The sequence below is a fragment of the Microcebus murinus genome, chromosome X, assembly GCF_040939455.1.
Source record: "Microcebus murinus isolate Inina chromosome X, M.murinus_Inina_mat1.0, whole genome shotgun sequence".
Taxonomy (NCBI): Eukaryota; Metazoa; Chordata; class Mammalia; order Primates; family Cheirogaleidae; genus Microcebus; species Microcebus murinus.
In genome coordinates, this window is record NC_134136.1 from 51,568,328 (window position 1) to 51,585,445 (window position 17,118).

At 35.7% G+C, this 17,118-nt stretch overlaps 1 protein-coding gene across 4 annotated transcripts in view; it reads right to left on the reverse strand.

Annotated features, from left to right (window-relative positions):
* The window catches only part of TENM1 (teneurin transmembrane protein 1), a 779,956-nt gene that overhangs the window by 669,034 nt on the left and 93,804 nt on the right, over nt 1-17,118 (reverse strand). Inside the window, exon 1 of one of the 4 annotated variants that reach the window (XM_012759559.3) lies at nt 8,208-15,543. The exons of the other annotated variants lie outside the window; for them this stretch is intronic. The gene's annotated coding sequence lies outside the window, so the exon portion shown is untranslated. Of the gene's footprint in view, nt 1-8,207; nt 15,544-17,118 lie in introns of those variants that run through there. 4 annotated transcript variants of the gene reach the window in all.

The window sequence follows — 17,118 nt, forward strand, 5'->3', positions numbered from 1 at the left end:
AGTAGAAACTGATTGCCAGGTCTTTACTCTTTTTGAAATACCTTAGTGCAATATAGCACAAGACTCCTCCTCTGGGTGGAAGAATTACCACAAGGTGCCACCTTCAGGCAGAACAATCAACTACAAAGGGCCCACAGTGAGTGGAATGCAGGTTATATTTTAGTCAAACTCATGTCCCCTCAGCAGAACCTCCTTGTACAGAAAAGAATTTGCACCAGAATCCCTGAGGCTCTGCTGACTGACTGATACCATCTACTGGATTTGTTCTTTGAAGTTGTTTCTTTTCTTTTCTTTTTTTAAGAAATAAAAATGTTGTTTATTATCTTTTTATCTTTATGAATTCCTTGGTTTCTAAATAGAGTTGGCTTTTTATTTATTTTTTTTTTTTTTGAGACAGAGTCTCGCTTTGTTGCCTAGGCTAGAATGAGTGCCGTGGCATCAGCCTAGCTCACAGCAACCTCAAACTCCTGGGCTCAAGCAATCCTTCTGCCTCAGCCTCCCAAGTGGCTGGGACTACAGGCATGCGCCACCATGCCCGGCTAATTTTTTCTATATATATTAGTTGGCCAATTAATTTCTTTCTATTTATAGTAGAGACGGGGTCTCGCTCTTGCTCAGGCTGGTTTCGAACTCCTGACCTTGAGCAATCCGCCCGCCTCGGCCTCCCAGAGAGCTAGGATTACAGGCGTGAGCCACCGCGCCCGGCCCTAGAGTTGGCTTTTTAAATCTGGTATATTAAAACAACTCTTCACCCAAGAGAAAGAGAATGAGAGAGAGAACATTCTTTTTATTTAAACATATTCTGAGGTTGTTTCTTCAGAGGACATGGGCTGCTGGCTGGTCTCTTCCCCTGAATCCTTACAGAATTGGTGATCATTAAACCTCAGTCTTTTAAATGTCCACCCAAAAACATTTTACTCAGAGCCATGGTACAACCTGCTATACCTAAGAAATGAAAAATATCCAGACAAAATTTTAATCTAATTAGCTGGCTTTGATAGGGAAACAAAATATCCAGAGCCGCATCCTAAATTTAAATTATCTTGAAGAAGTTCATTTCTATCTTAACAAATTCTGAAAAGTGTGGTGTTCAATGGGAAGGGCCTGTTTTTTTTTTTTTTGCTTTATTTGTTGTTTGTTTTCCTACATGCTGCTTGTACCATGCAAGTGGTAGAACCTATTATCCTATTTACAATATGTATTTCAGCCCAATGTGATAAGTATTATGACTGAGATATGTTTTGGGTGCTATTGGTATGGTGCCTGTGAAATAGGTTTTCTGGAATGATCTGAATTTCAAACATGCTTCCATGTTGTATGAGTCAGATAATATAATCCACAGTCAGCATGAAAATAGAAGACTTTTGAGAAATATGACCATGTTGATTGCCAGAGCCCTGTGCAAATAAAACTGACTTTTAACATGCTAACTTTTCCTGGATATCTATAGATAAAACTTAAGGACTTGATAAGCACTTATCTAATTCTTAATGTACGTAAGGCAGTGTGGTAAGCATTTTACTTGAATATTCTTCTTGTAATGTTTACAGCAATCCTATGAGGTAGGTGTCCATCATCATCCTGATTTCTATTTTACAAATGAGGAACTGAGATACAGACACATGAAATAACTTATTCAAGGTGTCTCAGCTAGAAAATGGCATGGTGTCAATCATGAACTCAGGTCTTTTCAGTGTCAGAACTTGAGCTCTTTACTGTTTCTGACACACTCTTTTCTAAGTTGACCTTAACAATGAAAATTTAAAGGTCCTCTGATATTAAAAAGTACACTCAAAATCTCATTGATATTACCCTAGTGATTTGCAAACAAAACAAAAATATCTTCTCTGGGGTTCAATTTAGTGGAAATAAATAGTTGGGGATAAACCTTTGCAAATATACTTGCATAAATATAAATAAAGTATACTAAAAATAGGATGTCTAGAGTAAGTTTAGGCAACACATTAATATTTTTGTTTTGTATAGAGATTAATTAACAATAGACCACCCCAAACCTGCAGTTATAGAATAATTAATTAATATACATCTTTTAAGTGAAACGGTGTTTAAATAGCAATTATATTTAAATGCTTCATTTGAAAGCCTTACCTCCCACACATTCAAAAGTATCTATTATTTTACAAACTACACTAATTAGTGTATACAATTTCAAGAGACTATTCCTTCAGATAGAAAATTACCATACAAATATATTGGAGCCACACAAACAAATTTATCTAGGCACAGAAAGACACCATGGATAAGACATCCCAAAAATATTTCCTGCAAAATATGAAGCAGGATTTTAACCAACATTACTTCTCTAAAAGAGATAGCATTCGCTTTATTAAGAGTTGATGAGCCACTATATTTAGAAAACAGATTATTACTAGTTTTATTTTAGAAAAATTTGGAGAACTAAAAATAGGGAAAGATGAAAAAAGTTTGCAAACCACAAAGACTAGAGGCATGGGAGACTCTCTTCTGAAGAATTTGTTACTAATTAGGGAGATTAGATTAGAACCAAAAGGTGATGATTTTTAGAATGATACCAACCTTGCCCAGTCCTGCTCATCATTTCCAATCAACAACTTGAATAAAGAGGTAGAGGGCATGCTCGTGACATTAGTGAGTAGCACAGATCTCCAACTGCCGATGAATGTACAAGATGACAGAGCCAGGATCCAAAACACAAGCTGGAGAGGTGGGCTGGGCTGGATCCGACAAGATGAAAATGTTGAAAAGAAGACCAATACTTAAGTCCAAAAAGCCACGCCAAGCAAAACACGAAGATATGGCTAAACAGCAAGTTGTGCTAAAGAATAAGACTCAAGGAGACAAAGATCGGCTTGATACAAGTCCAAAAAGCCATTTCCATTTTACATTGCTTTAATAAATATGTATTATCTGGAAAAACATATAATGATGAGTTTTCTTTGGAGTGGAATACTAAAGTATGCTGTGTTGGACAAAGAGCTTTCATGATCAAATCAGTTCAGGGAAATTCCAGGTTAATTTGAACAGGTTTATTTTCTTCAGGAATACTCAAAGCCTATATGGTAATTATTGCTTCTCAAACTTATTTGAACATAGAACACTTCTTTGTAGAGTATCTCTTGAGGATGGTGTTAACGAGAACACCCCTGAGGAAACACTGAATAAGTTCTGTCTCAGGAGGCAACAAGTTATCTGTAAGTGAAACTCTTATAAAAAATAGAAGAGATCCAAACATCTGTTGAGTGTTGGCCTAAATAACCATAAGGTTTATCTTACCCTGAAAGTCCATAATACTTGTTTACCTAGACCTAATAAATAGCCCCAATTCCTTATGACATCTGGATCAGTTTTTCTGGTGAGGGAAACTTCTCTAGAGAACTACTACAGTAGTAGCAGAATAATGGGAAAAAACAGTTCCTCCAATGAGCACATGCTTAAAAGGGGCTGGCTTTTCACCTGCTTTAATATATTGGTGAAAAGATGTTAGAGAGAACAGTATGTAAACAACAGCCTGTTAAGATAGAGGAGTTAAAGAGAGGCACCCAGTTGTGCATGCTCAGCTGCCATACAAGAGCACAGCCCTGCCCTCCATGGCTTTCCAGTCTCCAGACTCACCAACCACCACCATCCTATCCTCATATTAGAAAGCTGGCTATCCATTTAGGTCTTCCCTACTGAACACCAGGTTTCTGATACTGAGTGATGGTTGTAACCTGATTGATGCCTGAGAACAAGTTTAGTTGAGGTGTTTTCCCACCTTTCAGGATCATGATCATGTAAACCAACGCACACTCCAGAGTATTTTATTGGTCAATCCTCTAACCAATCAGGAAGATGGACTTTGAATTAGCCGTGGACTCATTAACTATGTTGTCTCTACAGGTTCTGAATAGACCCAGTCTTCTTTTTTTTTTTCAACTGGAGTATGTGTGTGTATGTGTGTGTGTTTGTGTGTGTACATGTAGAAATAGTCACAAACCTCATTTCTACAAATTCAAGCAATGTTGTAAAGTAACACAAAGCATTTTATGAAATATCACCTAAGGTGCAAAGAGCTGTTACCAAAAATTCTAAAAAAAACTTCTCACAACCCAAAACCCCACTGATTTTTAATTCCTTCAATTTAATCTACTAAATGTGTCAAAATTGAAGTGTGTGACACAAACAGAGTACAGTATTTCTTATTTTGATCCTGAGGTAATATGCCTTACCAGAAAAAAAGCTTAGCAATGTGAATCATATGATTGCACAGACCATTACAGAAAAGTCTGTCAGTGTTTTTTTTGTTTTTTTTTGTTTTTAAGGGCTAACAGTCAAGCAATTTAAATTTCCAATAAAGTCACTAGTTTAGCAAATATTGTTGCTGCTTTCACAATTAGTTACTAACAATTACAGTTGTGAAAATGTACCATGCTTACTAATAAATATGCTGTAACCAATTTGGCCTCCTTCTGCTAAAAAATCTGATATTTTAAAATTTTAACTTTTCTAACTTCAAATTTTAAACTTAAGCACTTGTCCTTGTCTTGCTATGTCCTCAAAAAACACCATTGGGCCTATTTAGCACAATAATTTGAACAGTGTAGACATACAAAAATATTTGTTGAGTAACAGAATAAATGAATGAATGAAGCTTCAATGCTCAAATTTACTTTTAAATAGCATCGGCATACAAACTGATGGATTGATTGCAATTGTACTTGGCATTTATATAGGAAGAACAAAATAAGTGAATATTGGTTTAAATTGCACAAAAATAGCTTTTTTTCAAGTGCATAAGATAGGAATTGTCAGCAGAAAAACAACATCAAGAAAATGAAGAACATAATATCAAAGCAAAAAGAGCATCTTTTCTCCTATACCTTTAATAATGGGACATAGACAACTTTTGCTTAGCAAGCTGAAGCCAAAGGCTTGCTCTGCAGCTCTGTGGATCAGAGACTGTGATTAGATACTATCTTTTGCCCAGGAAAACAAGCTAATGAAATTTACCATCCAATTCATGTACAGAGTAACAGCAATTGCTGATTAGAGACTAAAAACTAGTTGCAACAACATTTTAATTACATTTCAATGCAAGACTATAAATTAATTTATCCAGATGAAATACTGTATTATATTGGTTTACAAAATGGCTAATTAGCCCATCCAGAACTTGAAGGAGACCAAAGGACTTCCCATTTTATATATATATATATATATATATATATATATATATATATATATATATATAATGAATAAACCAACAACAACAAATTATTTCAAGGACATAAACATTTATTTCAGGCCAGAATCAATATTAAAATACTTCTTGCTTCAGCCCCAGTACTTCCTAAGTCACTGCTTAGCAGCAGAAGGCTCAGTATTTGATGTGGTATTAAGAGGTATTTCTGATAGTTGCTTCACTTTTTGAGCTGCACAATGAGAAAGGGTTTCGACAGGGTGGAAGAGCCTTTTGTTTGTTTGTCTGTTTGTTTTCTATTGTCTATCCCATTCAGTCCCCTAAGCTCTGTTGAGCAGAACCCAGACAGAAGCATTAATCTACCCAGGGAGTTGCTGTTGGAGAAATGCTTTTGTCAGAGTATAAACTCATTTAGGCTATGCACAGATTCTGTGGCAATTACCCTTTCTTATATATTGAAACCATTCTTTAAATAGTGGCATTATTCCTCTTCTATTCCTTACAGTAAAGAGATGTATGTACACCTTTCAAGAAATCACAGTTATCAGAGAATGAGCTTGTAATTTGGGGCTGGAACAAAGAAACTAGAATGTCATCACATCACAGGCAATTCTGCCCTCTCCAGCGCATCCAGCACTATGCCTCAGAGACCACATGGCCAAAGAAAGTAGTTTCCAGTGAATCTGAATGCTATCAGTTCCATTTCTTCTTCTTAGGATGCATTCTGTGTGTCTAGAAACCAGAGGTGACAATAGGGCCGCACCATATTGGAAACTTTTTAAAGGTTAATGAATTCTGGCATAAAATAATGTCATAGCCATAAACAACTCATAAATACAAAATCTAGGAAAACCACAAAAACACTCATCACACTTCTGAGAATGGTAGAACCTTGGATGATAAAACCACTATGAACTTCTAAATTATTCTTTTAATAAACTTGGAGTTTTATACTATATATCAATATTTATGATATCAGCTAATGACAGTTCAGGGATGCAGAATGCAAAATGAAGTCTGCCTCACTTCAATTGTGCACTGCCTTGGTAATTACTTCTAGATTGAAAACAGGATTCAGTTCAACTTGGGTAACAAGGAAATCAGTTTCTAATTTGGCAAGGCAGACGTCTAATTAGCAGTCCTCTTCCCCTTTGTCATAAACCCATCTCCACATTCAGGTTGGTATGTGGAATATAAATTGTGTTATTTATTTATATATGTATGTATAGAATTTACAAGTAGAACAATTTTAAAGACTCTCAAAACTTAGGAAGAAATGTAGCTACATCAAAATAATTAAAAGTTAAACTTACAAAGGACCAAATAGAAATGAGTTTACCTCATATAGTGAATTTGACAAGCTGAGAGAGACAATGGAGTCCTAAGAATCAAGTACCATATTGTGGAGTAGGTAGAGTGAGGCACAGCCACAAGTAGTTTCTATAGTGCCTACTTAATGATACAAAAGTAAAACAAAAGAAGCTCAGATTCTGCCTTAAAGCGGTAGAAGCAAGGAAAGTTGCAATTAAGGATCAAAGCTCCAATGTCTAGTCATAACATATTTCTAGACCTAATATTTCATAACAGTATCCTTGGTGCCTTAATGCCGTACTACTAAAATTGATCAGTCCATGAGTCTAACAGTCTCACAATACCAATTTAATACGCAATATGTATTAAATGATTTGTATGTTCCAGTGACCACTCAGGACAGCTACAACTATTTTTTTTTTGTTTGCTTGTTTACTTTTGCTCTCAAAAGTCTAGCACTTAGCATTATATGTTTTCAGTATGTATGTTGTTTCCTAGGACTAATTTTGTAAAATAGGAATGCTACTTGTGCAGCACTTCTTTTTCAAAATATAGTAATATAAATTCAATTCATTTCATCTTGAAATCAACTTTATTTAAATGTGACTAACAGATAAGGAAATTAAGACAAGATTGAGTTGTTGGCTCAAAATTGTCATGGCCGTAAACTGATGGCACAGTCAACATAAGAACTCTCTATACAAGACTCTGTCACTGTATGATCTAGAAAAAGTCCTTTTATATAGTGTAACCTCAATTCTTCATCTTTAAATATAGATAATACTACCTAATTTAGAGTCTTAGAATAAAGATTCGATAGCTAATGGACGCCTGGCACAGAACTCACTAAATGCTATTTCCTTTCCTAAGGTCAAATATGCTTGCTAATGTCAAGTTAAACAAATTAAACAGATCTTTTTGCTGCATGAATCTTCAAAGCCTTTAATATGCTATATGATGCCCCAAGAGCTATACAAAGTACATAACATTTCTCCAAACAAACATTTTTCTCCCAAGGGACATCTATTGATATTTTATGGAATAGTAATATTCCACAGGACATACTTTGGGAACCCTGCTGCAGACCATAAAATACTGTGGTAAATAGTGAATATGTGAAATGGATCATTTGGATACGATTAATGAATCATTGGTTTAAATATCCTGGTCTGAATACCCTAATGACCTTTTTGAGGACACCCAAAACATCTAATACACAAGAAACAACAATTACTTGGAAATGGAGCCCCAAGTTTGCTTAGAAAGACACTGGAGTGGATCAATTTTATTGCAGGTCTATGTGAAGGTTGGGCACACTGTATGATTATTTTTGCTTCCAACGTAAAAATAGAGGATGTTTCAAAAGAAGAAAGTTTCTTAGTGATTCTGCCCCCCCCCCCCGCGTTTTTTTTTTTTTTTTGCCAATGTGCTACATCACCTTTTCTGTGGTTTGTTATTATATGGGTCAAATCTTCAGGACAGTAAAGAGAAAGGGAAGAGCAGAAGCTTTTTCTTTTTAAATTTTAAGAAACTAGAATCTTTTATGTTACAATGTATGTACTCTGTTCATTCAATAGGATACTAACCCTTAAAACTATGCTCCAATGTGTAGGAACTGTGACCCACATATGTGTTATCAAGCCAACAAACAGTTATTCAATACCTAATTCTGTGTTAAGCAGCGCAGGCTGTAAGCAAATAAATTTGAGATACTTACAATCTTGTAGGTGAGACAAGACTTACATCGAAGAAGAGAAGAGTGGAGAAGGAATAATACCCAACAGTACATAATGAAGAGCTAGAATAGATCTGGAGGTACAAACTGTAATTATAATATGAACCCGGAAAAGGATCACTGAGCGTCACAGCCTAGAGTTGGCACTTAAGCTAGACCTTTGAAAGCCTGTAAGAGATTGTCACAGGGCTTCTGTAAGCAAAGCCAGTTCCATCACCCCCTAATGTGCACCAACTGTCAAGGGAGTGTTAGGGCCACCCTTTTCTTTCATGAACAATAGAGGAAATGCAGAGATTTTTGCTTCTTTGTCTTTCCTTTTTGCAATGGATAGATATATCAACTAAAGATCCTCAAATCCAGCAGCTCTTCCCTCCTGGTCAGAGTGAGGATTTGGCTGCTTGCCTGCTCAATAAAGAAACGGAAAAAATGCTAGCCATAACAACAATTTCAGGGTTAGAGCTGCATAAGAACAATTCAGCAATAAGAGAATCTACATGAGCTTGTGTGGAGAGACAAGTGCTATTTTCTGCTTGAGTCTGTGACTGGTAGAGAATCACTCAACCCTATGATTGTATTACTTATACAGAACTCACTAGGGCACCATCTGGTGCTAAGCTAACCGCAAAAACAGGAAAATCAAACCCAAAGCCAGTTGTCTTCATTGGAGTTTTCACTAATGACCTGTTCCTCGCCAATATTCCAACTGATCACATTCTAGTTTGAAACAGGAAAAGACATTTAATGTTTTAGAGGGAAGTCCTAAAGGGAATTTAGTTAGACATACCCTTGAAAAGATTCTGTCCCTATCTAGATCTTCTCAGTTGAAAGGGCATTGTTCCTATTTCAGGTCTTATTACATCTTATTAAGTTGTCAGACCAAGTTCATAATGTCCCATCTCAAAACCCAGTCACCAAGAGATAAGTGTGAGAGGTGATCTTGCAAGATTATGTCCTGGAGATGGATACTTAAGCCAAAATTGTGAGGAAATTCTGCTGAAGTATAGAAAACAAACTAACAAACATCCATGCTGAAAATAATTCCAATTTCTAATTACTTTAAAATCCCATATTTTGAATCTCAATAAGTTATTCTCATTGAAGTAGCAGATTCAACATTGCAAATATATTTTCCTTTGCAGTCAAAATTTTTATAACTATAATGCAAAAGGTAGGTTTGTGTGTTGAATTTATATACTCCTAATTTTCAAAAATCCAATTATAAAGATTTCCCTTTTCAGTTCTTACTGGCTTTTCCTAGATTCTCTCTGCACTAGTAATTTTCTTTTTGACACAAATATTGTAGAGGGGTACCATAAATTAATTTGGCTTCAATATTATAAATTCATCATGAAAGCTGTGTACATTTCAAGTCCCATTTTATTTTCATTTGGAACTAATATTGCAAGTCTTAATGGTACCTCAGTGCATAATCCGGTGCCTTGGTTTCAATGCTAGTGAGTGTTTGGAGTTCTCTTTGACTCATGGTGTGATTTTTCTCATTTTTAAGGCTATATTTTATTAAAACCATGTAGATATTTTGAAAATTCCAAGAAGCAGCTAATCAAAGAGCCAGAAATCATGATATTAAAAGGAAGTTGCTCTACTAAACCTAATAGATGAAGGAAGATTTATAAAAGAGTGGTTCCATAAAACATATTTTCATAACTCAACCATCTGATTTTCAGAATTCGGGAGGACAATCCTTCTTGTTTAATGTAAAATTAAGACTTAATGACATTCAAAAGCGAGGTTATGATCCATATTTAAAAATACAAATAAATCAGCAATTTTCATTAAGAAAGTTCATTCATCTCATGACAAGGGCTGTAACAGAAAGAGAAGGTAGGCTTTGGAGTCACCTAGGTTGGAATCAGGGATCTCCCACTTATCAGCTTTGTCCCTTGAACAAAGTACTTAACCTTTTTAGGGGTCAGTGGCATCCTCTCATCTGCAAAAAGGGCTTAGCACTTACTCCTAATATTTTTGTGGAAAGCGAATGGTATAACATTTAGAAAAATCTTGCCACAGTTCCAGGCACACTGTAGGAGGTCTATAAATATGAGTTCAATACCTCTTTCACAGTTACTTCTCAAAGTCTTCCTTAAGAACAACAATTCTGTGAAAGGGAAGTGATTTACATGTAGCACACCAGTAATTACAAAAGCCTAGGGAAGCTGAGATCTATTTGTAGCTCCATCCCTCCAATTGTGACATTGTCAAATGTCCTTAACAAACTCCCAGACCTCATTGGGTCTCATCTGTCACTGTGAAACAGCAGTCTACTCTTCATTAGTAAGAGCTGCTTCTTCCATTTAAAATGTCCAGTTCCCTCCATCCGCAACCATATCTCATGACACACTAAAGGAAAAAGCTAATTTTCTCACATTAAAAAACATTTTACATTATTAAACAAAGTACTTAATATCAGCAAACAGAATATTCACAATTGGATGACTTAATCTAGAGCTACACCAAGGATGAAATACTAGAACTACAAAGAAAAAATAGAAAGAAAAGGAAATGCATTTCTGAAAAAATTTATTTTAGGTGTAGGAAATCTAACACAACAAATAATTTGAAGAATTAATAGCTGCTTTCCAGCAACATCTATAGACTAACCTTAACTAAATCAATTTTTCTGTCTGTAGCAATCACAGAAAAGCTCTATTATTCATCTTCTACAACTGAACTATATAAAAAAAATCCTGTTAGCTCTATTTCTAAGATTCACCATATTCATTCATTTTGCTACATTTTGTATAAAGATTGATATTTTCTTGGGGGTATTTTACTTTTTTTCTGTGTCTATATATTTATTTCTTATGATCTTTCATATGAAATGTACAATAATGCAATGTTTGGCCTTTGGTGATTTACTTCTTTCACATTGCATAATGTTTCCAGGGTTCATCCACGTTGCAGTATATATCAATACTTCATTACATTTTTTTGTATTTTTTATTTCAAAATATTAAGGGGGTATGAATGTTTTTGTTACATGGATACACTGTACAATGCTAAAGTCAAGGCTTTCAGTGTGTCCATCACCTGGATAGCGTTCACTGGACCTGACAGGTAAATTTTTATATCTCACTCCCATCCCATTCTCCCTCCTTCTTAGTTTCCAATGTCCTTTGCATTTCTTTGTGCCCATGTGTACCCATTATTAGCTCCCACTTATTAGTGAGAACATGTAGTATTTATTTTTCCATTCCTGACAAACTTCACTTAGGATAATGGACTCCAGTTCCATCCAAGTTGCTGCAAAAGACATTATTCCATTCCTTTTTATGGCTGACTAGTAGTCCATGGTATATATACACACCACATTTTGTTAAACCACTCATGAATTGATGGGCACTTAGGTTGATTCCACATCTTTGTGATTGTGAATTGTGCTGCAGTAAACATTCTAGTGCAGGTGTCTTCTTGATAAAGTAATTTCATTTCCGTTGAGTAGGTACACCTTTTTTGTATTTCTGTGGTATCAGCTGTAATTTCTCCTTTTTCATTTCTGATTGAGGTTATTTCAGTCCTTTCTCTTTTATTTTTGGTTAATCTTGCTAGTGGTCTGTTGATTTTGTATATCTTTTCAAAGAACCAACTTTTTGTTTTGTTGATCCTTGGTATTGTTTTTTTTTTTCTAATTTCCATTCCATTTAATTCTGCTCTGAGCTTTGTTATTTCTTTTCCTCTGCTGATTCTGGGTTTGATTTTGGGGGGCATTTTCTATGGCCTCAGTTTCATAATCTTTAACATAGTATAAAACCTACCTTGTAGGGTTGACTTGATGATGAAATTAGATTGGGTATGTGATAATGTTTGTGAATTGTACAGCATAGTACAAATGGAAGAGTTTATTTTGACAATAGGAAGACAGTTTGGTGTACACAGAATCTAGAACTAGAGAATTCTACAGGCAATTATACCCCACTCTGGCAGAATCCCAAACAACAGAGACTTTCTTTCTTAGGACTCAAAGCCACCACACAGTCTCTTTTCCTTGGACCGAGCTGGGAGCATGCAGAAATCCTATATTTCTATCTAGCTCACTTTTTTCAAAATTCTTCATAGACACCAAAATCTTCTACCATCCTGATACCTCTCATGAAGCACATGTTGAAATCAATGATACTTCAGGTATCTCCCATGAATTCCCTCTGAGATAGATGCCTTCCTGGAGTTATTTCCCCACCTTGGCAGCTACACCTTCATGCATCTGTCTGATGAGTGCTGCTTCAAGAAATTACACTTACTTACACCAGGAAGATTCATGTGGCCTTTTACTTCAGGGGAATCTTTTTCTGATCTGATTCTCAAATTGTGGACATGCCCCTCTGCTGAGGTATTCCCACTAAGAGCCAGAAAAGGGAGAGGTGCAATTGGGAAGGGGCAGTGACAGCAGAGAAAGGATGGTTCTCTGCTGTCAGAGCTAATAAGTTATCTGGGCCAATGAAACCTAGGTGTCATTTGTTACAGGAAAAAGCAGGCCACCATAAAACACGGGGGCCTTAAGGCCAATTTCAGAAGCCAGAGAGGTAAACCCAGCAAGGACCTCCCACTGCCCTTGGAATCAAATCCAAGCTTCATATCATGACATATGGGTCTCTGAGTGATCTAAACTCTGCATGTTTTCTAACTTCAAATTATATACTCACTCCTAGCCTGCCTCACCACACTCCATGTACATGGGCTTTCTTTCTGTTCCTTAAGCCCACCTCTCATTCTAAGCTTGGAGCCTTTGCACTTGCCATTGTTCCTTCTGTCCGGGACACTCTTCTCCCATATCCTTGCCTGGCTGAGTTCTTCCAATTACTCAGGTTTCAGCTCAAATATCACCTCTTCAGAAAGACCTTGTCTGATGACAATCTTAATGTTTCTCAGTTCTCTGCTACTACCACCACCAAATAACTCTATCTCATTATCTTGTTTTATTGTCTTCATGGCACAAATCACTATTTCAAACTATCTAGTTTACTTATGTATTTGTCTGTATATTATCTGTCTTCACCATTATAGAATGTATGGATAGGTTTCTTGCCAGTTTTGCAAACCACCATAGCTCTAATGCCTAGTATGCTACCTGACACATGCAGGTACTCAATATATAATTGTGAAATTCTGAATGATTTAATGCATATTTAGGGATATAAGAAACGGTGATTTGCAAAACCATTTGGAATATTAACAAAGGAAACAACCTTTAATGTGATGCAAAGTACTACTGAGGGTAGAAACATCTCATTTATGAGTTGTGTTATAAAATTAGTAATGAAAGTAGGAAAAATGGAAGAGTCACAGACGTGCCAATTTGTTAAAAGTCAGCTGACATAATTCTTCAGCTACTCCAGACAAAATGACAGTCAGAAAAATAGCTTGGGCAGCAGTGCAACAGTGCAATGCCACACTTCACAAATAGGCTTGGCATTAGTTCATTCTCAATTCCTAAATGTTACTATTGTAGGTTGGGTCATGGTATTACATTTAGTTAATCTGAGGTTAAAGATTTGCATGGCTGGATATACTCATTCAGTGCAATCAAGTATTGATTTTGTCTTTTAGCAACAAAAAAATAACAACACACAGCTTTTATTCAGTGCCCTGTGTCTTCACAAATCATGAAACAATTAGTGAATAGTTCATTTAAACAGCTATATTGTGATGCATAGTTGAAATATATTCTTAAATTTAAAAACAAATAAAAACCCAGTTTGTTATTTACTACAATTGGAAGTTTTCTTCAGCATGTGAAAGTGCAAGTTGAAGGACTTCTCTCTGCCTTCACAAAATTCTATCAAACATCAACATAGAATAAAACGAATCTTGTAGGGTTGGCTTGTTGACAAAATTAGATTTCATATGTAACAATGTTTATGAAGTGTACAGCATAGTACAAGTGGTAGAGTTTATCTAATAAAACACATTTATACTTCTTGACATAACTATATTGCAGCATTTAAATGGAGGAAACACCCCAACCCTTGAGCAGTAGGCACCTTCTTCTTGCCTCCATTGCTCCTAATTTATAGTTGTCACTCTGACTCCTAGCAGACAATTCAAAGCCTCTCACTCTATGTCCCTCAGAGTCCCATCCCTAACGCCATCCCATGCTCCGGGACAACCCAATTAAGTGAATTCACACTATGTACAAGGCTCCCTGCTAAATGTTGGCTAGCTTGTAGAAATTAATCAGAGGTCCCTGTCGTTAAGTAGCTGATAATCCAATAGTGATTAGAGAAATTAAAAAAAAAAACCCTACATAACAATAAGACATTAGGAAGCTTATAATATTTAACAAAGAAATTGCTTGAAAATTGAGAAAAAGGAATACTTCATCCCTGATGGTCTTCTCTTTTACCTTTATACATTCTCTGCAGGTAATTTTATCCATAATCACACTTTCTACTATTGCCATACTGATGGTTCCAGGTCTGTGTGTCTGGTCTTGATCTTTCAACCTGTATTTATAACTTTCTAGTGATTACCTCCTGTTCATTTCAGACCTTGAAGTTCACTAAACATCCAAGTCCACATTCATTAATGCCCACTACCACTTTTCCCTTCTTAAATTCCCCATCTCTGTTAATAAGATTACCATATCCCCCAAACCACATCTTGCAAGCTGGAAACTTTAACAGCACCCTGCATACTTCACTCTGCCTTAGCCTCCAATACCAAACAAGTTAACCAGCCACATTAGCATCATCTTTCTATCTCAGAAGATGCCTTAGAGTTGAATTCCTCTTCTCTATCTCCACCTCACCATTGGCAATACTTCATTCACTCATGTTCATAGACTCTGTGGTCCTATAGATCTAGGTTTTAGTCTTTACTCTGTCATTTTCAGCTGGTGATTTTGGGCAATTACTTAATCTTTGCCTCAGTCTCCTAATCTTGTAAAATAAGGATAATAATAATACTTATACTTCATATGGTTGATAGAAAGCTTTTTAAAAAGGTAACACATATATAGCATTTTACATAGTGCCCAGAACAAACATATCAGATGATTAATAAATGATAATTATAATTATTGCTAACATTCAGAGCCCTCCAAAATCTGTGCTTAACTATGTCCTCTCTACCACCACATTTCACTCAAGCTCAATTAGTCAACACCAGTGTTTCTCTAATAGGACAGAGGGCTTGTTGTTTAAGGATTGAGAGAGGTTTGATTCTAAGGGGAGGCTGGTGGTATGATGTGGGGATGCTGATAGCATTCAGACAGAGGAGGACAGAATCAGAGAAAAAAATATTTGTATTTTTCTCTTGACACCACCCCCCAATTAAAATATCCTTCCGTGAAGTATGCCTAGATTATTTTAGCCAGGAAGTGTTTCTTTAAAAGACCAGTTACTGAGCCCCAACTCTGTGCAACATTGGGGCTCAGTAACTGGTCTTTTAAAGAAAAACACTTCCTGGCTAAAATAATCTAGGCATACTTCATACCACCAGCCTCCCCCTTGAATCAAACCTCTCTCAAAGAAAGAGAATATTTAAGTGATACTATAACAAGTATATTGATAATTGTGAATATTTATTAAAAGCTTCTCTATGGGCTCAGCATTGAGATAACCAATTAATATTCTCTATCTTATGCTATCCTTGTAATAACCCTAGAAGGTAGGTATCGTTATTATCTGTATTTTACAGATAAAGAAACTGATACACAGAGAGGTTGAGTAACTTGCCAAAAGACAGAACTAGTAAGAAGAGGGATCAAGTTTCAAATAGTCAGTCTAGTTTCAGAGTCATTACATTTAATGATCGTGCTACACTGCATAAAACTGGTAATATCTAGTCACTGAACTTGATGTGCAAGAGAAAGAAAGGAATCAAGAATGACTCCAAGTTTTCAAACATGGAGTGGACTAACAGTACCAATGACAAAATTATTGATTTTATGATTTATTCAACTTGATGGACAACAAATGAATTTGAGGGATCCCAGTTTAGGTATCACCTTCTTTGTGAAGTGCCTGAATCTACCCATTAGTTAGGTACTTCCATAATAAGCTCTCTTTACGTCTATTATGTAATTTTTCAGACTACACAATAACTCTTTGTTTACATTTACACCTTTTATATTAGGCTATGAACTCATCTTTGTATACCAGATACTAGCAATATGTTTGTTTACTAATATTTTGAGACTGTGTGTGTGTGTGTGTGTGTGTGTGTGTAAGACGAGAGGTATCTGGCTTCAGATATGCTTAATTTGACAAAACTTTACATGTGGAAATATCTAGTAAAATGTAGGTGATCCAGAAGTAGAGTTTTGATAAAATATTGTGCTGGAGATGTGGGCTTGTGAGTTTCTGTAACAGAGCTGCTAGCTAAAGCTATTAATGTGGAAGAGACTTCTGAAGGAGGAAAAGTATTTTTATGGTCTTTATGTCAATAAGTCAATGAACAAATAAAATGTATGAAGAAGTAATCAAATATTAGGAAGCCAACCCTCAGGAAAAAGTAAAAGGCTCCTTTGAAGATTCTCCTTGGGAATATATGTCTGGTTCCTTAAAAGACACTGATATCAAAAACTTGAAAAAAAAAGATGTATACAAATTGGGATTACTCACCAGAACACTTTAAATTTCAAAACAGAAAGCTTATTGGTATCAACCAAAAATTAAATCAAATTCACAAAAACAGGTTGCACTCCTGGATAATTTGTGCTCTGTCTTCTCTCTTGATAGTTAATTTGAAAAGTTTGTTCTCATATAGAGGCATAAATTTAGCAAAAGAACATGACCTGTACCACTGGAAATCAGAAAACACTTTTGAGAAAAATTAAAGATCTAAATAAATGGAGAGGTACCATTTTCATAGGTGGAAGGCTCAAGTTGTTAAGACATTAATTGTCCTTAAATTGATATAAATTCTAAGCAAACCC